This window comes from Narcine bancroftii, chromosome 1 (assembly GCF_036971445.1).
Source record: "Narcine bancroftii isolate sNarBan1 chromosome 1, sNarBan1.hap1, whole genome shotgun sequence".
Lineage (NCBI taxonomy): Eukaryota > Metazoa > Chordata > Chondrichthyes > Torpediniformes > Narcinidae > Narcine > Narcine bancroftii.
The window spans coordinates 471,410,542-471,435,254 of NC_091469.1; the positions used below are offsets into that span (position 1 = coordinate 471,410,542).

The 24,713-nt window shown below is 41.3% G+C and overlaps 1 protein-coding gene and 1 long non-coding RNA gene across 5 annotated transcripts in view; one reads left to right on the top strand and one right to left on the bottom strand.

The window, feature by feature from the left end:
- Nucleotides 1–3,045, bottom strand: part of rnf32 (ring finger protein 32) — a 55,711-nt gene extending 52,666 nt beyond the window's left edge. Inside the window, exon 1 of one of the 4 annotated variants that reach the window (XM_069914769.1) lies at nt 2,553–3,040. The gene's annotated coding sequence lies outside the window, so the exon portion shown is untranslated. Of the gene's footprint in view, nt 1–948; nt 969–2,344; nt 2,430–2,552 lie in introns of those variants that run through there. The other 3 variants (XM_069914770.1, XM_069914771.1, XM_069914772.1) reach the window with 3 other exon arrangements.
- LOC138751881 (uncharacterized) lies at nt 951–24,137 on the top strand. The gene is made up of 3 exons (XR_011350241.1): nt 951–1,208; nt 13,992–14,403; nt 23,677–24,137. It is a non-coding gene; the product is annotated as an uncharacterized lncRNA (long non-coding RNA).
- Nucleotides 24,138–24,713: the final 576 nt, after the last annotated feature.

Below are 24,713 nucleotides of genomic sequence, written 5' to 3' on the forward strand. Positions count from 1 at the left end.
TTAAGAATTAATTTTGGGAATGGTCAGAAGTGGGAAAGATTAATGACGAGATTTCAGGGTTATGGAGTAGAAAGAACCTGCGCTAAAGGTTAAGGATCGGAGTGTGAATTTTGGGGAGGCCTGGTCAGAAATTAGAGATTTAGTGGTGAAAGCTGAAGATTAGGGTATTTATAACAGAAATATGAACACAGATCAGGTTACTACCTCTGCTCCATCTACAACTCCCGCCGACACACAGACAATTTGACCACATCTACATGGACATCGTCGGGCCACTACCTGCTTCCAGAGGCACCATGTACCTGTTCATGATGGTGGACAGGTTCATTAGATGGCCAGAAGCTGTCCCACTCTCGGATGCTTCCTCGACATCCTGTGCCAACTGGACAGGGGGCACAGTTCATGTCCAGCCTATGAGAAGCGCTGGCACAGCTCCTAGGGACCCAGTTACATCACACCACAGCCTACCACCCATAGTCTAAGGACTGGTGGAAAAGTTCCATTAGCATTTGAAGATGGCCCTCTGAGGCCCAGATTGGGTGGATGAGCTGCCTGGGTACTCTTTGGCATTCGCACAATGCTGAAGTAAGAATTGGCCATGTCCTCCATTGAACTCATCTATGGGCCCCCGCTGACAGTCCCAGGAGAGTATATGCCAGCGGCTTGCTGCCAGTGGGAAACACCTATGGCGCTGATAACATGACTTCGCGAGAAGGTGGGCACCGTGGCCCCCATATCAACCTCATGCCATGGTCCAGCTCCATCCTACATCCCGAAGGATCTCAAATACTGCGAATACATCTTCATAAGGAGAGGCACCCACTGGACGCCCCTTCAGCACTCATATTTGGCTCCATACAAGGTGTTATGACACAATGGAACTATGTGGCTTTGGGACATTGGGGGTAGGCAGGAAATGTTCACGGTTGACTCGTCAAAGCGGCACACCTCGACCTCGACGAACCAGTAACTGTTCCAGCCCTGTGGCAGAGATGACAGTCTCCCAAATGTACCAACTGTTTACAAACTGTGGGTTCGGCACTTCAACGGTTCCGGGGGTGGGGGGATTTCATGTAGTGGGCCACAATGGTCCACAAGCGAACCGGCTCATGGAGGTGCAGGCTTGCACTGGGCTGACATCACAGTGGTCCCGCTGGTGGCAGGGGGTTTGGCTGCAAAGGATCATGGGAGTCCAGTAAAGTCAGCTGGTAGGTTCAACTCACTCACAGCTTCTGGGTGGTTATTTTCTTTCATTTGCTGAACACCAACTGACCACAACATTACCTTTACCCCCTGTACCATCAGATTTCACTCTATAATTACAGACCTGCAGCCCACAATGTTGTTCCAACCTATATAAACCTACTCAATAATCTAAACCTTCCTGATCTCACACCCATAACACTCAATTTCTTTTGCATCTGTGTGCCTGTCTAAGATTATTTTAAATGTCTCTATTGTACCGCCCTCCACCATCGCAATGTATTCAAGGCATCCAGTCCTCGGTGTGTAAAAAATAAAATCACCCCTTAACGTCTCCCCTCAACTTATACCCTCTGGTATTCACTACTGTCGCCCCGCGCGCGGGTGGGGGGGGGGAGGGTGGTGCTGGCTGCCTGCCCTATCTTTGCTCCTCATAATCTCGTCCGAGGGGCCAGCTCTCCAGTTGGTCTGCTTGCCAAACGACCTCTATCGCTGCACCTTGGGGACGTGCGACAATAAACTTGAGGTGGGCATTCAGTGCTCAGGTTGGGGTTAATGGTGGGAATTCAGTTGACAAAGGGTAAAGGCAAGAAGAGAGAACATAAGAAAGAGGAGCAGAAGGCTCTGCACATTAGGGTTAGGGTTTGGGTTAGGATTAGGGTTTAGGTTAGGGTTTGGGTTAGTGTTAGGGTTAGGGTTTGGGTTAGGGTTAGGGTTAGGATTAGGGTTTAGGCTAGGGTTAGGATTATGGTTAGGGGTTGGGTTAGGATTTGGGTTAGGGGTTGGGTTAGGATTTGGGTTAGTGTTAGGGTTAGGATTAGGGTTAGGATTAGGATTAGGGTTAGGGTTAGGATTAGGATTATGGTTTGGGTTAGAGTTAGGATTATGGTTAGGGTTTGGGTTAGGATTAAGGTTAGGATTTGGGTTCGGGTTAGGATTAGTGTTAGGGTTAATCTGATCTGATGACAGGCTCATTCTCATTCCCCCCTCCCCCCACCCCTCCCCCACCCCCTCCCCCCACCCCTCCCCCCACCCCCTCTCCCCCACCCCCTCCCCCACCCTCTCCCCCCACCCCTCCCCCATCCCCTCCCCACCCACCCAATATCTCTTAATTCCCCAAGTGTGTGAAAATCTATCCAACCTGGTCTTAAATCTATTTCATGAGACAGGGGCCGGCCATATTGAGGCCTGACCTGGTGGCAACCATCAGGATGGCCAGGCTCAAGGTCATGACCCCCCCCCCCCCCCCCGCACCGGTGCGACTCCAGCCTCCCCCAGCGAGCCGGTTCGAAACCCCCTCAATTGCGATTCAACGGGATCGAACAGATCCTAAATTATCTCTCACGCACCTTTCAGAACCGCAAGGCCCGCGGGTGGGGGGGTTCGACCACCCGGCCACCTTCCTTCATTGAAGCGGAGGGGAGGGGAGGCCAGGCCGGGCCCAGGCCCGGGGAGGCCGCAGTTCCCTAGCAACGGCCCCGCAAGGCGAAACTCCCGTCAAGTCCCTTGAAAATAATAACAACCGTCAGGGAATCTTTGGAGAATCAATGGGTTGAAACTCCCACGTGGCTGCAAGGAGTTTCTCTCTCTCTCTCTCTCTCTCGGAAGCCCCGCGTTGCTCGGGTTTCAATGGAAGCTTCAACCTCGGGAAGTTCACGAAGCGACCCAGTCATTTCCACTTCACTTCTGACCCAGATCCAACGAGTCACCTCCAACCCTGCCCCTCTGGCGACTTTCCCTGTCCGTTCTCCTCTTTACTTTGGGCAGGGCACAGTCCTCCCTCTCTCCCACTTTCTCATTCTCTCTCTCCCAGTCTCTCACACTCTCTCTCCCTCCCTCTCTCTCTCTCTCTCCCTCACACACTCTCCCTCCCCCTCTCTCCCTCTCTCTCCCCCTCCCTCTCTCTATCTCTTTCACTCTCTCACATTCCCTCCCCCTCTCTCTCCCTCCCTCTCTCTATCTCTTTCACTCTCTCACATACTCTCCCTCCCTCTCTCTCACACTCTCTCACACACACTCTCTCTCTCCCTCTCTCACTCTCCTTCACACTCCCTCCCTCTCTCCCTCTCTCACACACTCTCTCCCTCCCTCATCTCTCTCCCTCTCTCACACTCTCCCTCCCTCTCTCTCCCTCTATCTATCTCTTTCACTCTCTCTCTCACACACTCTCCCTCCCTCTCACTCTCTCTCACACACTCTCTCACACTCTTTCACTCTCTCTCACTCTCTTTCACTCCCTCCCTCTCTCACTCTCTCTCACACTCTCCTTCCCCCTCACTCTCTCCCTCCGTCTCTCTATCTCTTTCACTCTCTCTCACACACTCTCCTTCCCCCTCACTCTCTCCCTCCCTCTCTCTCTCACTCTCTCTCACACTCTCCTTCCCCTCGCTCTCTCCCTCCCTCTCTCTATCTCTTTCACTCTCTCTCACACTCTCCTTCCCTCTCTCACACACTCTCCTTCCCCCTCGCTCTCTCCCTCCCTCTCTCTATCTCTTTCACTCTCTCTCACACATTCTCCCTCCTTCTCTCTCACTTTCTCTCACACACTCTCCCTCTCTCACTTTCACACTCTCTCCCTCCCTCTCTCTCCCTCCCTCTCTCCCTCTCTCACACACTCCCTCCCTCTCTCCCCCTCTCTCTCTCTCCCTCTCTCCCTCCCTCTCTCTCTCTTTCACTCTCTCTCACACACTCTCCCTCCCTCTCTCTCACTCTCTCTCAAACACTCTCTCCCTCCCTCTCTCTCCCTCTCTCACTCTCTCTCACACTCTCCTTCTCCCTCGCTCTCTCCCTCCCTCTCTCTATCTCTTTCACTCTCTCTCACACTCTCCTTCCCTCTCTCTCACACTCTCCTTCTCTCTCTCTCACACTCTCCTTCCCTCTCTCTCCCTCCCTCTCTATCTATCTCTTTCACTCTCTCTCCCTCTCTCACTCTCTTTCACACTCTCTCCCTCCCTCCCTCTCTCTCTCTCTCCCTCTCTCCCTCTCTCACACACTCTCTCTCTCCCTCTCTCCCTCCCTCTCTCCCTCCCTCTCTCCCTCCCTCTCTCCCTCTCTCACACACTCTCTCCCTCCCTCTCTCACTCTCTCACACTCTCCTTCCCTCTCTCTCTCCCTCCCTCTCTCTATCTATCTCTTTCACTCTCTCTCACACACTCCCTCTCTCACTCTCTTTCACTCTCTCTCTCTCTCTCTCTCTCAAGTTTTTCATGTTCCAGTCCCAGCTGCTGCTGAACTGTAGAACTGAATTCTCCCCCTCTCTGAGAAAACCACATCACCCACTTAGGACAGCCAACTGCGCTCAGACTGCGGCACCGGACCCAGTCTTCTGAGTCCGTTCATCTGTTGCTTTCCAAAACAATAATGCATTACTCCACAGTATGTCCGATTAACATGCTGTAAACCATGGGGGACTTTTTCCCTTTTCGTTTCCCCTGCCCATTCGAATTGCTCTGGAGGTTGTGGGAAGTGAGACCACTTTTACACGGGTGAACAATGGATGGACGCAAAGGGCAGGTGATATCTGGAACGAGCTGCCAGAGGGGGCAGTTGGTGAGGGGGGGGTCAGCAGCAACTCCTGAAGCCCCCACCCCTTTCACACTTCCCAGTGATCCCAGGAATTGAACGCTAAATCGGCCCTATAAAGTGTCTGCCGTGAAAGCAAAGGCTGCTCAACGAAGGAGATCAGTACCCTAGTTGGGAGTGATCTAGTGTGAAAGGTCAAAACCCCTCCCCCATTCCTGTCCCGGGACTCTGAACAGCCTCTTGACCAGACCTTCCATGAGCAGGCTACCTATCTTATTATCTCACTGCCAGCATAACTCATGACAGTTTATATTTTATATTGTATATGTTTTAAAGGAGATAAATTGTTTTTTAGTTTGGTAACACTTCAAAACAGATCTCATTTAAAATGCCAGAGCTCTGCTCAAACCAGACAGTCCAGGCTCCGAGTGCCTTTACAAAAACTTTGAAGAATGTCTGTAAGGACTTCACAAGTAGGTGTTAATCGGACATGATGTAGAGTAATGGATTATTGTTTTGGAAAGCAACAGATGAATGAACTCAGAAGATTGGGTCCGGTGCCGCAGTCTGAGTGCAGTTTGCTGTCCTAAATGGGTCATGTGGTTTTCTCAGAGAGAGAGAGAGAGAGAGAGAGAGAGGTGGGGGGGGGGGGGAGAGAATTCAGTTCTTCAATATTACAGTTCAGCAGCAACAGCTGGGACTGGAACAGGACAAGCTGGCAAACTTGTGGAAAAACCCCATTTTGAAGATGGGTTGTGAGTTCTTAGTTCAGCCTGGTAAAAGACCTTGTGGTCCATACAAGAGGAGATGGCTGGCTGTATAATGTTTCATTTGAAATAAGGGAAACAGAAGAGAAACTTTGTGGTGACCTGAAAGAAAGAGATTATCATCTGGAAAACCCTGGTGGGGCAAGTTTCTTCAGCAAGACACTGAAATGGCTGATCGGAAGGAATCAATTGTGGGTGTCCAATGAGCAAAACATCTCTGAAAACTAACAAGAACCTTCCTGAGCGGTAACCATTTACCTTTCAAGCATCAAAGCCTGGTGAACTTTATAAATGTAAAATTCTGAGCACAGTATACACACACACACACACATACACACTACATGTGCTTAGAATTAGAAGGGGATTAAGTTGTTAATAGTAATAAGTTAGAGTTTGATCCTGGTTTCATGTTTAAAGATAATTAAAAGCAACTTTTGTTTAAGTAACCATTTGTCTTGGTGAATTTCTATTGCTGCTGGGTTTTAGGGTCCTCTGGGCTCATAACAAACTAAATATTTGTTTCACTCTTGCTGATCGTGAACAAAATAAAGACATGTCCACCCCATCCTGGCTAACAATTGAGCACCCACTACGCCAAATCACAGATGTTTGAAAAATACTCTTAATATTTAGCTTGTGTCACAAAGGCAATATAAAGTACACTGTTTGACCTGCTGAGTTTCTCCCGCATTGTGTTTTTGCTTCAACCACAGTGCCCCAGGGCACTTTTATCGTTGACAATCACTCGAGCTATTGTTATTGGCATTCCAGTTAGGATGAACGGAATTGGCATTGAGTGATACTATTTATAGCCAAGGTGAGATGGTAAGGCTTTATTTTTAAAGTAACAGTCTGCAGGTGGCACTGATCACCCAAGCTTTCTTTATTCTCACATTTTTCTGTTATGTCCTATTTTTCATTCTTTGCAAACTTCAACTTATTGTAAATTGCTCGCTTCTATCGTAATCCTAACCCAATTTACCACTCATTCTGTGTCTCTGTGACCTAGTCTGGTAAGGATGTCCTTTTAAAATTCTCATTCATATTTTCAAAATGCTCTGTGGCATCCCTTTTCCGTAAATTGTGGAAATCATTGCTTCCTTCCTGATGAATGCTTCATTTGGCAATGAACCCTGGCTCCAATGGAAATAAGGAGCAAGGTCCAATCGACAAGCTGTTGAAAGTATGGGTACTGAGGCCAATATTAAGATTTTGACACTGATAATGATAAGAATGGAAAAAAAAGAGAGGTACTGAAGATTAAAGACAAAATAATGGATATTAGTATTGTCAGGTTATTAAGGATAGAACATAATAAAACATTTGAGTGAATCTTTAAGTCAAAGATTAAAGAATCCTATGATTCCATAAGTTGAAGTCCCGTACATGAGGCTGATAAACAAGATACGAGCCTATTGTATTATGGAAAATATACTAGCATAGCTGACTGGTGGAAGGCAAGGAGTAAAGAATAAAGGGAGCCTTTCTGGTTGGCTGCCATTGATTAGTGGCGTTCCACAGGGGTGGGTGTGTTAGGTGCGCTACTTTACATGCTGCATGTAAATGATTTAGAAAATGAAATTGCTTTGTGGCCATGTTTGTGGATGATGCAAAGATAGATGGAGGGGTGGATAGTGTTGAGGAAATGGGGAGTCTGCAGAGGGACTTGGACAGTGGGCAAAGAAGTGGCAGATGGGACACAGCGTAAGGAAATGTATGGTCATGCATTTTGATAGAATGAGTAGTGGAGGTCCAAGGGGTTGTTAAATTCTGAATAATAAGGGTCTCAAAGGTTATAGGGAAAAGGAAGGACAATGGCGTTGAAAGGAAAATTACATCAGCCATGATTTAAATGGCGCAGCAGACACATTGAGCAGAATGGACAAATTCTACTCCTCGATCTTGTGATCTTTTGGAAAAGTGGGATCAATAGGGGAAAAATGTTAAGAATGCAATGATTACTTCAGCAGCAAATTTCAAAAGTTTAATAGAAACTGTTGGCATCCAATGCAATATGGTATGTTATAAATATGATTTGAAGTGGTTGAAAAATAGAGATTTTCAATTAATATTTACCTACCTTGCCCTGAAGGGGTTGGAATTTATGAGCACAGGGAGAAAATTGGTCAGAAGTGATTACATTACACTATGTGCCTCATGATGACAACTCAGATGCCACTTTGACAGCATCTTTGGAAATATCCATGGATATAATTGTCCTGCCTTTATGTAACTAAGGTCGTGTGGGTAGCTACTAATGGGACAAGAGAATTACAAAACATAGGTGTTGTACACCTGTACAGTTATGGCCTCAGAGCTCATCTATATGGGGGAAATAGTAATTTGACAGCTGCTGCCAAACATCACCTTTACCTGTACAAACGGGAACATCCTGAGGCAATACAAAAGGTTAGTACATGTAAAATTAGTGAGAAGCATGGAACTGAAACCAGAGGATCAACTGTAAGTGATGTTTATAGTTGAAAGGGAAGTGACTGGCAGTTGAACAAAGTGGTCAGGCTTCAAAGAGAAAGTACTATCCCAAATATGAGCATTTAGATCCAGTATTGTGTATGTGATTCAATAATCTCAGAGTCTACAATGTGGGGGTCAACCATGACATGTTCATTACCAAAGCAAAAATGTTTGATGATGACTTGGGTGATAATGATTGACTTTGTAGGCTCATGTGCAGTTTTAAGAAATAATAATTCATTGGCTTTGCAGTGATAAAAGGAGGGTAAACTTGACAGATACACAAAGCAATGAAATAGAATTTTTCACTAACTTGTTTTTTTTTCACTAAGACTTTTCACAACCTTAATATGATGTAATCTTTATAGAATGTTAAGCTCAGGATCATTAAATTTTAAATCCTTTAACTATTTGCTCTAAGCATCTGAGCATTATTAACATATTATGCCATAGATACATGTGTATAAAAATCAATAACTGCTGTTATTTTTAAAAAAATCTCAAATGAAACTAGGTAATGGTCACTTCTGAGTTATTTCTTGCCACTCTGGAAATTTGACCAGGCAAATTGATGCATCAGGGACTCACAAATTAAAATAACTGCCAAATCACCCATTCTGTTTGTTATTTTGTCGAAGTTGGACCACATTGTTCAGGTAATGCTCAGAGATGGGCATTCCTGGGAACAAAACATGGACGTTCTAGCAGAGCACCAGCTAGGTAAATTCATTAATTGCTATCGTCCTTCATAAGGCCCAATACCCTACCATCTCTACACTCTGAAGATTATCCTGTCACCTTTCCCTTTTTTAAACCTTATTTAAAAGATTTTTGAACAGTATACAATCAAATAACAAAAAAAACCCCAGTTTATATATATATATAAACAACAAAATCCCTTCCCCACCCTCCCACCTCTTCAGCCAGCTCCCTTAAGGGGAGCCAAATATAAAAACAGAAGAGAATATATACAATATTTCAAAGTATTTCCAGATTCATATATTCCAAATAAGGAGACCACATTTTAACAAAAAAGGAATAATTATAATGCAAGTTACATGTAATTTTTTCCATAGTAATACAAGCTCTCAATTCATTAGGCCAACGTGCGATATTAATCTCTACGTTATCTTTCCAAGTACTAGCTACACATTTTCGTGCTACAGCCAACACTAAGCGTACAAATGCAATCTGAAATTTATCCAACCCCAATCCCTTCAAAAAGACCATATAACCCAACAAAAAAATCGATGGGTCTAATGGTAATTTAATTTTGAGTAATTTTTCCAGAACCAACCTAATGCCTTCCCAAAATGGTTGTACTTTAACACAAGACCCAAAAAAGTTCCAATACATAATCCACATCTAAAACAAGAATCTGAATTACTAAACTCATATTTTTTCAGTTTCTCTGGAGTCAAATATAACTGATGTAAAAAAGTATAGTTAACCATTCCACGTTCATCAGTTTAGTTATGCTTTCATAACACATAACTTCCCAATTCTCTTGAGGGATAATATAAGTTAAATCACTTTCCCATTTATCCTTTGATTTCTCCCATTCCAGTTTATCCATACCTTCTTGTAATAATTGATACATATCCGAAATATAACCTTTCTTTGGTATAGAGAAAATCAAAGATTCAAATTTCGTCAACATAGGTAAATTAATCTCTTTACCATAATTATATCGGAGGTCTGAGTTGATAATACACAAATAAAGGATTTACAGATATATCAAATTTCTCTCTCAATTGGTTAAAAGAAATAAACTGACCTTTAAAACAGTCCTGAACTATCGTTATACCCTTAGAATTCCATCTCTTTAAATGATTATTGAACATTGAAAAAGGAATAAGCTGATTATGATATAATGGGGTTTTGAATTGATAATTTACCCTTCGACCATATCCATATCTTTAGCAAATGTTTTAATACCAGCATATTAAATTCCTGCAATAAGTTCATATTCCACTTAAATATAAACTGGTGTACCTCAACTTCAGAAATACAAACCATTTCCACCTTCGCCCAATTCGGGGGTTGGTCCATATCCATCAATGTACTAAGAAATTTCAACTGAGCTGCTTCATAATAATTTTGAAAATGAGGTAACTGAAGTCCACTTAATGCATATTTCCATGTAAGTTTGTGCAAAGCTACTCGTGCTAATTTTCTCTTCCATAAAAACTCCCGCACTGCTCTATTCAGATCCTGGAAAAAACCCTTTGAAAGTAAATATTGGATTCGAGGAAGAATAGTCATTTTAATGCAATTTACTTGACCAATTAATGTTAACGGAAGATCTTTCCATTTAATCAAATCCATTTTAATCCTTTTTAATAAAGGGACATAATTTAATTCATATAAAATTGATAATCTGCATTTCCTATCACTCCCAAATCTTTAATTCTATCTGACCATTTTAATTTTATAATATTTTTATATTCTGAATAATCTCCTTCCCCAACTGGCAATATTTCACTCTTATCCCAGTTAACTTTATATCCAGATAACTCTCCAAATTTCAACAAACAATATTTCAAAGACTGATCCGGTTCTGTCAAATACATCAACACATCATCTGCAAATAAATTAATCTTATATTCATCATCCACAATTTTCATCCCTTTAATCTTACCATTCTGACATATTGTCTGAATTAACGGTTCGATAGTCAATGCAAACAAGGCTGGTGATAATGGACAACCTTGCCGGGTCAATCGCTTCAATTTAAAGGGTAAAGAAGTTTGACCATTTGTCACCACCCTAGCAATTGGATTTGTATATAGAGCCTTAACCCAACCAATAAAATAAGGGCCAAAATTAATCTTCTCTAACACCTTAAATTAAAAAATTCCACTCAAACCTATCAAATGCTTTTTCCACATCCAGTGCAACCACCAGTGGGTGGTTGGGTTGCTGTCTAGATGCATTGACCAATGTTATCAATCTAAGGATGTTATCAGACGTGTTTCTATTCTTTATAAAGCCTGTTTGATCTATATGTATCCACTGAGGTGAATATTTAACATCTAACATTTTGCTATAATTTTATAATCTACATTTAATAAAGAAATAGGTCTATATGAAGATACTTTCAATGGGTCCCTATTTTTCTTTGGAATCACAGTAATTATAGCACTCAAACAAGATTCCGGTAACAACTGATCCTCAGTTATTTGCTGCAATACCTCTCCAAGTACAGAGGATAAATCTTCATAAAATACTTTATAAAATTCAACTGAAAATCCGTCATCCCCTGGTGACTTTCCATTCGGCATCTCCTGTATAGCTTCTTTAATCTCAAAATCTGTAAATTGAGCTTTCAGTTCCTTAACCTCCTCCTCCCCTAAAACAGGTAATTTTAATTTGGATAAATAAGATTCAGTAGGACTAACGTCCTGCTTTCTCTCAGTATATAATTTTTGGTAAAATGAATAAAACTGATCATTAATTTCCTGAGGTTTATAGGTAACTATTGAATTCTTTTTAACAGCATTAATAATTTGTGATGTCCGTTCCATTTTTAATTGCCATGCTAATACCTTATGAGCTCTCTCACCCAGTTCGTAATAACGTTGCTTAGATCGGTGAATTAAATGCTCATACTGGTAAGTTTGTAATGTATTATAACACAATTTCAACTTTGTTAAAGCAGCTTTTTTTAAATCTTCTGTAACATCTTTCTGAAATTCCTTTTTCAACTCAGTAATTTGCTTCTCCAATGTTAAACTTTCCGCCACCTATTGTTTTTTTTTAACTTTCGCAGTATAACTAATAATTTGCCCACGCAAATATGCTTTCAAAGCGTCCCACAATACAAAATTACTACTTACTGAATTAGTATTCTCAGTCAAGAGTAAAGCAATCTGTTCCTTAACAAAAGTAATAAACTCTGGTTTCTTCAGTAGCATTGTATTAAACCTCCATCTATAAGACAATTGCACCACTTCCCAGGACTTGCACAGGAGAACAACAATAGAATGATCCGATATAACCCGACTTTTATATTCAGCCTGTCGTATTCTACCTTGTAAATGTGCCGATACCAAAAAAAAATCTATTCTAGAAAATTAATCATGTCCAGATGAATGAAAAGAAAAAAAATTCTCTGTAGGATTTACTCTCCTCCAAACATCAATTAAATTCAAATCTTTCATCAGAGCTCCTATTTGTATTGCCGTCTTTGATTTCCTTATATTTTTCGGAGATGTATCCAATAAAGAATCTAAAACACAGTTAAAATCTCTCCCAATCAAAATATTTTCATTAGCCTGATTTAACAGTGAAAAAACCTCCAACATGAACTGTTCATCGTCTACATGAGGTGCGTAAATATTTAACAAGATCCGTGATTCAGCAAAAATTTTACAATTCACCATCAAAACCCTCCCTGAATTTCCTTCAAATGATTCCAATTCAAACGGTAATTTCTTATGAATTAAAATCACTACACCACTTGCTTTAGAATTAAAAGAAGAAGAAAACACATGACCAACCCAATCTCTCTTCAATTTCAAATCTTCTTTTTCAGTCAAATGTGTCTCTTTCATTTTTCTTTATATAAGCTAAAACTCGTTTACGCTTAATGGGATTATTCAATCCCTGAACATTAAAAGTTGCAAAACTCAAATTAGACATTTTGTTAGTAATAAACTTCACACTACTATAAAATTGCTCCCCTTTCAAAATATTGTTTGTTGAATATTTTGAATGCTCCCCCCATATAAAAATTCCCCAAAGTCAAAAAAATAGAAAAAATATACTATCCCAAACAAACTACTAAAAAGTAGTAGCTCCCTAAAAATCTGGGTGTGGTAAAACCCACTAGTGGCAGATAAGTATAAGGTCTCAGTGTCATCCACCCCCCCCCCCAGTCAGACTTTCACAAAGTACATAATCAAATATATTCAACCCAACGATTCTAGTCCCAATGATTGTTCCGGGTCTTCAATGTCAAGAAGACTTTGCGTCAATTTAACTTTCTTTCCATTCTTTCTGTGTTTTCATTCTTCCCATTCCCATTACCATTTACCCTCCTTTTAGGTGACGATAATGGTGACCGTCCACTTCCTCATAGATCTGGCAACGAATTAGCAAAAATTAATGCATCATGGTCATTTTCAAAAAATTGAGATTGAAAATTCCCATAAAAAACTTTCAGTACAGCTGGGTAACGAAAAACAAATTTATAACCCTTTCGCCACAATACTTCTTTAGCTAAATTAAATTCTCGGCACCTTCTAATAATTTCTTGACTCAGATTAGCATAGAGAAACACTCTATTATTTTGAACCCATTGGAGTTTGATTTTGCCATGTCTTCTGCACCGCAACTCGTAAAATCATTTCTCTATCCTGATATTTCAAACAACGAATCAAAACTGCTCGCGGTGGTTGACCTGGAAACTGTTTTTTCTTCAGTGCTCTATGTGCCCGGTCTAGCTCCAGACCATCTGGAAAAAATTTATTGCCCAGTACCTCAGGAATCCATTTCTTAAAAAACTTTACGGATCTGAACTTTCCATATCTTCAGGGAGACCTACAATTTTTACATTATTTCTTTGATCTTGATTCTCTAATGAGTCAATCTTCTTCAGTAATTCCTTCTTCTGAATCCCCCAAACCACAAAAGAATCCTCTACTTTTTACATTTTTTCTCTTATACGATCCACTTGATTCTTGGATTCAAAAAAACTTCAATTTTTAAAAAATTATCCTCTATGGTATGATTGACTAACATCACTTTTAACTACAGTCATATCTTTCTTCATAGAAGTCATCTCTTCACACATATTATTCATTTTAGTTTTCACTTCCATAAATCCTTGATTTATCTGAGAAGACATCTGCATTGACATGTTTTCCATTTGATGACCAATCCCTTCCAATATTGTAAACACAGAATCCAGTCCAGGTTCCATCACTTCCCCTTGAGGCCTACCTTCTCTGGTCCCAGTCCCCATATATTCTTCCTGTGTTGATTCTAGTAATGCTCTACTTTCTTCCTTTTCTGATACAGTGGTTCTTCTTCCCGTGCGGCTGCGGGTCTGGATATCCATCGACAGCGTGCCGACCTCGTCAGCCTACCATATTTTGGGCTCCCCCACAGCCCACACCTTTTCGAATAGTTCTCAGACTCGCGATGCACCACGCATGCCCGAAAGAGTCACCAACCGCGCAGATGCTTCTTCCGATGCTACACGGCGTACCCCTAGACCACCAGGCATGACTGTGAGCTCGCAAGTCTGTTTACACTTGGCCGATCCACCCGCGTGCCCGGGCTCACGGGGGCGCGAGTCAGGGCCAGTCGAGCTCGTCACAGAACTGGCGCCATCCTGCAAATGTGCGGTTGGTGCCGGCGTAATACTCAGGTGAGCAGGGGTCCTCTGAGGCTTGGGAACTCCAGTCGACGACTCCATAGCTTCAACTTGGTAGGTAGGCCTCAATTCTTCAACACTTTAATAAGGTAATTTCTTTTGTAACTGAGTCTTTGATTTCTTCACATTTGTAGCCATTGCAATCCTCCACTATTCCAAAATTTGTAAATATTATTTTTAACCACTTTTACAGGTTTTAAAATTGGGTATTTTCAGTCTAACTGAGGAAAGGTGGAACTGCACGTCATCCCTCTACGCCATGAAAGGTCATTGATCTGAAAAACTTCTGTCTCCATAGATATTGCCTACTGTGTTTTGTATATTGTACATCTGATGCTTTCACCTTTTGTGAATCATAAATTAACCTTGGGCACACCAATATTATTACAGTTCTTCCTGCTCCATATCTGTATGTTTTACAGTTCTTCTTTATCTTTGATACCATGCAAAGAAAACAATGCATGAGCAAAAGACTTTTCCAGATCACTAAATGCGAGTAGTTTCAGTGATTGAGTAGGAGCAAACAGATATGATCGGCTACTTAATCTTAATAATACAAAATAATAAATCTGTTACACCACCACATCAAATCCCTTTGTTTCCTCCCTCCTCTGCCCTCAAGTTTGATTAACTTTGGACCTGATGGGAATCCTGCTACCACAAGAAAGATGTGATTACAGCAAAGAGAGTGCAGAAGAGATTCTGGGTTGTTGCCCAGAATGAAAGGCTGTATAGGGTGCTCCTCAACTTACGATGGGGTTATTCTGGAAAACCTATCGTAAGTTGAAAAATAATAGTGCACCTACCATTTTTTATAATTACATTTATTCCACACTGAAAAAAACCATTAACTGAAAACACACTGGGCATGAAAAATGTTTGAAGCATTGAATTGAAACTAATTGTCGATGCTGAGGTTGGTGGTGATGATAAAACGGCAGAGTCATCGATTTCACTCTCTTATGATCATGCTCGAGAACGTGGGTGTTCAGTAGACGCGATGGTCTGTTTGCCTGATTGGTACAGAGACGGCGAACATAATTGAGTCAGCCTCGCGAGAGAGTATGCTGTACGATATTCTTGCACAATGCTGGCCTGATGAGAGGAGTGTACCACACATCGCAAGCACGGGAACAGATCAGAATTTGAAAATTAAGGTATAAATTCAAATGATTGTAACTTCGAAAAATCAGAAGTCAGACCATCGTAGGGGAGCACTTGTAGTTGTAAGGAAAGATTGGAGAGGCTGGGTTTATTTTCACTGCAATGTAGGAATCTAAGTTGTGTCTTTATAGCAGTTTACAAAATTATGACGGGATAGAGAGTCAGAATCTTTTTTCTCAGGGGAAGTAAATATAGAACAGGGGTGGCCAAACTTTGGCTCGTGAGCCACTTGAGGCTTTTTGACATATAATGTGCAGCTCGTAGAAACATGTTGGCTGAGACAGGAATCTTACGATCTGGTGCTCACAATGGTAGTTTTAGTGGGTGTGGATTGTGATTTAAAATACAGTATTTGCTTTGTTTATCGTATGTACACATATAATAATCCATACCATGTAAAAGTTGACCCCCTCCTCCTTATTTTTGGTCACAGCCACCTACCCATCTGCCTCCCTTCGCCCCAAACATTGACTTAACATCCGCTCGTGGTCCCTGCCCACCCATCAAAGTTACTGAAGTCCCAAATGCAGACTTACCACCCAGTTCCTGCCACCCACCTGCCCATCCAAGCCCCTGACATCCCAAACGACACAGTACTTAATGTGGTGATATTTAGTATGAGTGTAATAGTCAACCCTCTAAATGTTTCCCAGATATTGGTCCACAAAATTCCACTATTACACGCGCATATGTGATATGTGTACTTTTTGATTACTGAAACTAATACAAATTAGCAGTTTAAAAACTACTTACATGAATAAATATTATTACATACATGTATTTCTTTATTTATATAATGTTTTTGTAACAAAATGTACAAGTTAGAGAAAAAATGTGTATGTAATGTTTTTTCATGTCTTGCGACTCTCAGACTTCTGAAGTTTATTGTATATGGCTCTTACTTTAAGCAAGTTTCGCTACCCCGGTATAAACTAGAGGGCAAAATTTTAAGGGGAGATATTTAATTGAGATCTGAGGTCTAAGTATTTAGCACAGAGCAAGATGAATATCTTGAATAAGTTGTCCATTGAGACAGATAATTGAAGCAAGCAAATAGGACAAGTGTGGATGGACTCTGTTCAGCATGGATGAAGTGGGCTGAAAGGACTATTTCTATGCTCTATGACTCTTCTATCTGCCTATAGCTTGAAAAGATCAGGGACAAACAATGATAGGCAGAAGAATTTACTCAGTATCTGCTACTTTTCAAAAAGCAACGTTGCTTGGATTATTAAACAATCTATTGACAAAGGGCTCTTTTTGTAGCTCTTTATGAGGTAATGTCAATAATTATAAAGAGGCAAAGAAGTGTGTGTGTGTGTGTGTGTGTGTATATATATTTATACACTGTAATGGCAGTGTGGCTACTGGTGTGGACCTAGGGAGAGCAGGGAATGAACCCAGTTCTCCTCCGCAGAGTCCAACCTCCCCAGTCTTAATACCGACAGCTCCATATATGCTTTAAATGGCCTGTTAAAGGAGCCAACAGTGATTTTATTTAAAATCCTGCAACTATTGTGTCTGTGCCCAAGATGGCAATGCCCGTGCGGGCAGCGGCTTTGAGGGGTCGCAGACTCCAAAGTAGCAACCGACCGAGGCATGGAACCAGAAATGGGAGAATCCACCCTTCCCTTTGAGAGGCAGAGGAGACCACGGCAGCGAACCAGTGAGGGGCTCAGCAGCTGAAGGACCCACACAGGCTGCGGGCTGATGGCAACTTACTCAAAGGTCCCACACAGGCTGCGGGCTGCTGGAGACCTGCTCATGGTAGCCAGGTAACAAGATTCGGATTCAAGAGGGTGTTGAGGGCAAGAAGGGCTCCCAAAGGGGCCTCAGGCAATGAGGGCTTCCTGTTCGTATTGGAGGTTTGGACGTGGAGCTCGGGTTGCTGTGAACAGGGGTCTCTGTGTCTGTGGAGCCTATGGGAGCACTGGAGCCAATCCACGGATGCTCAGTGACTCAGAAGGGTCTCTCTTTTGCTTCTCTTTATATTACTGAAGGGGGCGACAGCCAACACTAATGGCCTTGCCACAGACTGAAGGAAATTTTGTGTAATATTGCTTTATGACATGACAGTAAAATAATCTTGAATATTGAATAATTTCAGATATTTGTTCAGCAGGGAATGTGTCAAATGTAGGCTAATGGGACTGGTCCAGAATTCCAACTTGATCAGCATGGTTGAGTTGGGTGGAAGGGCCTGTTTTGTGTTGTGGGTCGATGATTCCATGGCAAGATAAAGAAATGAGCAGCAAAAAACTAAATGCAATTCGAAATAATGTGTAACAATCCACATACCAAATAAAAATGAGTATTTTTTTAATTAGTGAGGGATTAAATGGGATTGGTAAAATAACTGATATTCTCCGGGACCTGGGTGTCTTTGTACTCAAGTCACTGTAATCTAAATGCAAATCCAGCAGGCAATTTAAGAGGGGAAATGGTAGTTTGCCTTTTTTTTTCCAAAAGGATTTACTCGAAGAACAAAGATGTCTTGTTGCAATTAGGATGTCGGTTAGACCACAGCTGGATTATCATGTTTTTGGTCTTCTTACCTGAAAAAGAATGAATTGCTGTAAAGTGAGTGCAGCAAAGATTCACCAGCCTGGCTTCTGCAGCGGAAGGCCTGTTGTATGAGGAGAGATTAAGCAGGTTCTGCACTGTCTTTCAAAAGAGTTTAGAAGAGCTAGAGTGACCTAATTGAATCTGGCTAAATTCTTACAGGTCTTGACAGGACGGATATTTCTCTTTACTAAGGAACTAGGGTTTACAGACTCAAAATGTGTGATTGGCCAATTAGCAATGAAATGAAAAAGACATTTCTTAACTCAGAAGATGGCAAATCTTTGGAATTCTATGTCAAGTATGGGCTGCAGGAGTTCAACCATTGATCGTTGTTCATTCAGAAATTGGTAGATATAGAGAAGTCAAGCAAAATGGGGAGAGGGCAGGAAGGTGCTGCATGTGGTAGAAAATCAACCATGATCGAGTTGAGCAGCAGAGGAAACTCGCTGGATTAAATGATTTACCCTGGCTCGTATTTCTAATGCTCCTCTTGTGCAGGTTTGACTTGCGAAGGTGCTGAGTGTTGAGTTGATTAACAGTGCTGATGCCAAAGTCCATCAACAGGGAAATTTTCTTATGAATGTTATGATAAATGGTGACATATATTATGGCCCAAAATTGTTATGATCAAATCATAATCTTCCTCGAGAGGAGATGCAAATTGGAAAAACTAAATGGCTCCTGGGAAATTAGATGGATTAGAGTTCTGTCAATCTAACAAATGATAAGCAATTCCTACAATGAGGGAGGCTGTCATTTAATATTGAACAGCTGCTTTTGGGTTCTTACAGGGGAATCAGCGATAGGAGCTCACGTTTTTAATTCTGCTTGAATTGAGCAGAAGTGCTTATGGAAATTCAGAGTCTGGTTTTAAAAGTGCAGTTTTCCTTTTATTTACGTTCTTAATGGAGAAATTTATTTAGCCTCTTTTTCAAGCCTTTTTGTCATTAATTCCATGTTACTATCTTGCAGCGATTGTTTACATGCGATTACAGTGATAGTTAACGGATGTCCCAGTAAAAATTTTTTTCCCCATCCAATACTCTTGTCACAGTCAACCCTTGATCAGGTGGCCTGGGACTTTATTCATCACCATCATTTTTACCTGGTACTATTTCATGAGGAGGTTTTATCCTAGTTGAATTCTGATGGACTCCCAGGATCACCAAGTAATATCCCACAACTGAACATGAATAAATTACACTAGCATAATTTATTTAATTTATTTATGACCATTTGTATACATTTTTCATGTGATCATTATTCACTCTCAAGGTGATGGATGTCAGTGAATGTTAATTATGGTACAGCCTTTACTTTCAAAGTTGATAAGTATAGAAATCATAAATTTTACCTACTATTTAATTTCCCCTTCCTTTGGTGTTCTCCTTTGTCTGCTGAGTGAAAGAAAATGGAAGTGTCAAAAAATACTTAACCCTAATTCACTCAATCCTCTAATTTTGATGTCTATTTACCTCACCGTAGGGCAATGTAGGAAGTCCTGCCCTCCTCTGCTTAGTCCCATCTTGTCAGACATAGTTGGATTTGTAAACAGAGGATTTGTGTCATGCAAGACTGAGTTTTATTTCCCAAGTAATGTTAGCGTTTCCATGCTTGGGCCTAGCCTTTCTCTGATCATTTCTGTGTTGTATGTGAAATGGCAAGGCTAACTTAATACGTTTTCCACCAACATATTTTACAAACCCACCAACTCCCATAACTACCTCAGCTACACTTCCTCACACCAGTCCAATGGAATGATTCTAGTCCCTTCTCATAATTTCTCCGTCTCCGTCGCATCTGTTCCCAAGATGAGATATTCCAGTCTAGATCATCTGAAATATCTGCCTTTTTCCATAAATATGGCTTCCCCTCCACCACCATCAACACAGGCCTTCCATGCATCTCCTCCATTTCCCACTCATCTGCCCCAGCCCCCTCTGCTCCCAGACGTAACAAACATAGGATTTCCTTTGTTCTTAACTACCATCCCACTAGGTTGTTCATCCAATACATTATATCCTCCTTAATTTCTGTCACCTACAACAGATCCCACTACCAGACACATCTTCTCCTCTCCTCCTCTCTCAGCCTTCCGTAGGGTCCACTCCCTCCATGACTTCTTCATCCACTCATCCCTCCCCATCAATCAAACCCTGCCCCCCCGGCATTGTCCCCTGTGGTCATAGGAAGTGCCACATTTCCAACAGCATCTCCTCTCTCACCATCATTTGGGGCCCCAAATAGTGCTTTGAAATGAAGCAACATTTCACTTGTGTATCTGTGAGAGTTATCTACTGCATCCAGTGCTCCCTTTGTGACCTTCTCTTCATTGGAGAGACTGGGAGAACACCTTATCTCTGTCTGCATCAGTGACAGGGATCTCCCAGTGTCCAGCCCCACTTCCATGCTCGCATGGCTATCCATGACCTCATGTCCTATTCCACAAAAAACACCTGTAAATTGGAGGAACATCATTTTTTGTCTGGGCACTCTCCAACCGGATGGCATTAACATTGACTTCTCTGGTTTCTGCGGGCCTACTCTCTATTCACCCTCCCTTCCCTTTCCCTTTGTATTCTTTCCTCCACTCCCTTCCCTCTCCATTCACAGAGCCATTTCTCCTTCCCTTTGCTTGCTGGTGTTCACTCCCTCCCTTATCCACCTATTATCTTCCTTTGAGATCATACTCCTACCCCTACCCCCCAATATTTTGTTCAAGCACTTGCTGACATTTGCTCATGCCTTGATGAGGGCCTCAAGCTTGAAATGTTGGTTATGTATCTTTATGTTTGCTACATAAAGTACACTGTTTGACCAACTGAGTTTCTCCAGCATTGTGTTTTTACTTAATAAAATATTTGTAGCTTCCTTCACTGTTCATTCATCATACCACATTGGAGTATAGCAGTTGATTTTTAACTAAATAACTGCAGTGGCTTAAATTCCACCAGAATCCAGTGGATTTTGAGCACTGGATACAGGCCTAACCCTCCAGACTAGTAGGCCTCAGATCCAATTCATGGCTTGTTTGGATTAACTGATCCTAGCTGAGGTACAGTTATTCGTGCAACCTCTGGACTATTCAGGAGAACCACCATCCATGATTCTCTGTTCTGTCTCATCCTTGTATTTATTCCTTTACATAAAACCAGCAAAGGTAGGAGAAAGATCAGGCTCTGTTGTGGCCATTTCAAAGGAGGACATGGTCGATATTACACACACATATACATACATAGTGTTTAAAAAAAAAAATTATATAAGATTTAAACAGTATTGCAAAGACAACAAATGCAAGCGAATTGTGTGCGTCTATTATATACTTGTGACCATGTTCTCCTCTGGAATGGTCACCCTAAAACATGGCCACTACTCAATGTCCACATGGAGGGTCAAATACCTTGTTTTCATGCTATATGATTCTATAAACACAGAAAATGCTGGAAATCCTTAGCTGGTTGGGCAAAATCTGTGGATGGTGGGTAGAGCAAAAGGGTGAGTAAAAATTCCTTGATGAATGACCTTTTATCAGAAGAGCACTAATTCTTTTTTCTGTCTTCAAGGATGCTGCTTAACCAGTGAATTATTTCAAGAAAGTTCTGTTTTATTTCAAGTTTTGCCTTGAATGGCGGACAGATGTGGTCTTGGTAGCATATTTGAAAGAACACCCCAGCGACAGGAATTGGTTTTAGGTGTTACAAATCATGCAATTATTAATCTTTAGGCTATAATATATTTTATTAGTAAGGTTACTTTGTGAGTTTGGATAGGGAAAACATTCTCAAAATATCATTTTGAAGCGATGTTGTGGCTGGAGCTGGATCAGTCATAAAAACAGAGTTGATTGTTCCATTGAAAGTTCAAAACAATGGACATTTTCTCAGAAAGACACCTGTGTAAACAAACAGCTATTTGTTTGATGACCTGTGGAGACAAGCAGGAGGCGATTTGCCATGAGTAGTGCTTTTGGGAATTGAAACTGATGCCAGTAATGATCAAAGCAGTCATGTGATTATGACAGTTCAAGAGAGCATCTTGACATTTGCAGTTACATTCTGTGAGAAAGGACTGCTATTGTATTCTCCTTGACAAGAGAGGAACACCGAATCAAAGTGGCTTTGGAAAAGATGGCCACTTCGATTGTCTATCTTTGTTAGGCGACTCTGGCATTGTTATAGTAATTTCATCTAAACCCTTCCCTGAGTTTGTGAAATCATCATGGAAATTACATTTCATAATTTCCACACAAGAGAGGGGAATTGTAAACAAATCATTCGTATGAAGAAACATTTCTTTGAAAGCAAGAATTCATGAGTTTTGAGAAGTCTGATGACTTAGTACCTCACCTAATCCATGCATACTTTTGAACAACAGTTTAAAGATTCTGAGTTTTAACACAAAAGACTGAACTTTGAAATTGACTTTTCAGAATTGTACCTGAACTCTAGTGGTTTGGGATCTGCCACACATACACATATATACATTTGCATATAGTGGGGTTAAGATTAGAGTTAAGTAAGAAATATTATATTATTAATAGTTATTAATAACATTTATTGTTTTGAAGATACCATTGACTTAGTGAGTTTCTATTACTACTGGTCTAGGTCATAACGGGATAGATGGAAAACAATGGGTGAATAAAATTAATGCAATAATTTCTATAGAAATTTATACAGTAATCTGACACTTAATTTTGAAATCAATTAAAGGTTCCTTTTGATGCATTAATGTTTTCATAGTTGTCTGAAATCTATTTATTACCAAAAGATAACACCTGAATTGTTTGAGCTGAACTTCATTTCAAGACCTTGGATTAAGAAAAAGTTATTTAGGCTCTTGAAGAGTAACAAAAATTAACTGAATTTTGTTAATAGTATCAAACCAGGTATGTTATTTTTCCTTCCATTCCTTCCAAGTGAAGCAACCCTTCACTTGTGAATCTGCAGGGATCCATTGTGGAGTGTAAGTCTGATCCAGGCCTCCTGCCTAATCATATCCCAATGCTGTGGCCTCCTGCCCATCTGAGCTCCCCAGCCACCCGCACATCCAAGCTCTCGACGCATCAGCCACCAGCCCAACCAAGCTCCTGATGCCCCAACCACGGACTCTCTCCTAGACCTCACCTACTTGCCAACCCATTGGAGCTCCTGTCGCCTCGAATGCAGAGTACCACCCAGACCCAGCCACCCGCCAACCCATCTGAGCTCTGTCTGCTGCAATAGTGTGGATCTCCCAGTGGTCACCTATTTCACTTCCCCACTCCATTACCTTGCCGACATGTCTTCCCAATACCTACTCTTCTGTCTGGGCACCCTCCAACTGGATGGCATTAACATCAACTTCTCTGGTTTCTATTAAACCCCCCATCCCCATCCCCCTCCTATTCTTCAGTCTTTATTTTGATGCCTTCCTGTTTTCTGCTTGTATCTTGGCTCAGGCCTGAAATCTTGGTAATATATATTTACCTCCTATGGACACTGCGAGACTGGCCTCGTTCCTCCAGCATTTCTGTGTGTTTTGACTACAATCACAGTGTCTGCAGACTTTTGTGTTTCACTATGTTGTTTATCATGCTGTGGTTTACTTATTTTTTAGGTGCATTCAGAAACACAGATGGCAGAAGTAGCAAGCCACTGAGGTACACTATCAGTCAAAGCAGCCTCTAAGTCAACCACAGCCCTGAATTATAAGTAGGAAGCCCAACACATAGAAGAGACTTGTATGTTCTTGCAGGAAAATGCAAACTTTTGCCTTTCTGCTCATGACAAAGGTGTGGAGCAATTTGTCGGTCAAAGATTTAATTCACTCGAATCAAAGGGCTGCAGAAGCAGACTAGACTGTGGACATTACTTGTGTTTTTAGGTAAACAGTCAAATCGAAAAGACACAGCAAAGATGAGCTCAGCCATACATAAAAGCTGCTTTCTTTAAACTGTCATCAAAATGGATTTCAGTATGTGCTTTTATTTCCTTAAGACCATTGTTTATCACATTGATAAATGCTTTCTAAAGACCTTTTTATGTGACTTTCATCTTGGCTTATCTACCACCTAATTCATGCCATTTTATAAACTTCTGAGGGGATGACTGTTGTTTTTGGTGGGAAAATAAAAATTGCAGAAGACATCTGAAAATGGCTTCTTTGACAAGACTCTCTTTGTAAAGTTTTAAGATAGGTAACTACAGGACAGTAAGCCTTAAGCCAGTGGTAGGGAAATGGAGTAAATCCTAAAGGAAGGATTTTATGCAAATTTGAAAAGACAGCTTGACTGAGTCTTTTAAGGGAGGCAACTGAGAAGATCAACAAAGCAGGGCATAGTTGTTGTTTATATGGACTTTAATAAGGCATTTGACAAGGTGTGCTTTTCCAGAAGATGAAACATGGGATCCAGAAATTGGAGCCAAAAGATGGCAGTGGAAGGATATTATTTGATTTGAAGTCTGTGATGAGCGGTTTTCTGCAGAGATTGCTGCTAGGATCGTTGTTGTGTATGAAATCCATTACCAACAGGAGGTACGATTTGTAAACTCACAGATGACACAAAATATGGTGGTGGTGTGGACACAAAACTTGGTCATCAGAATTTATTGTCTTGAACAAGTCACGAAATTTGGTGCTTAGGGGCAGCGTCA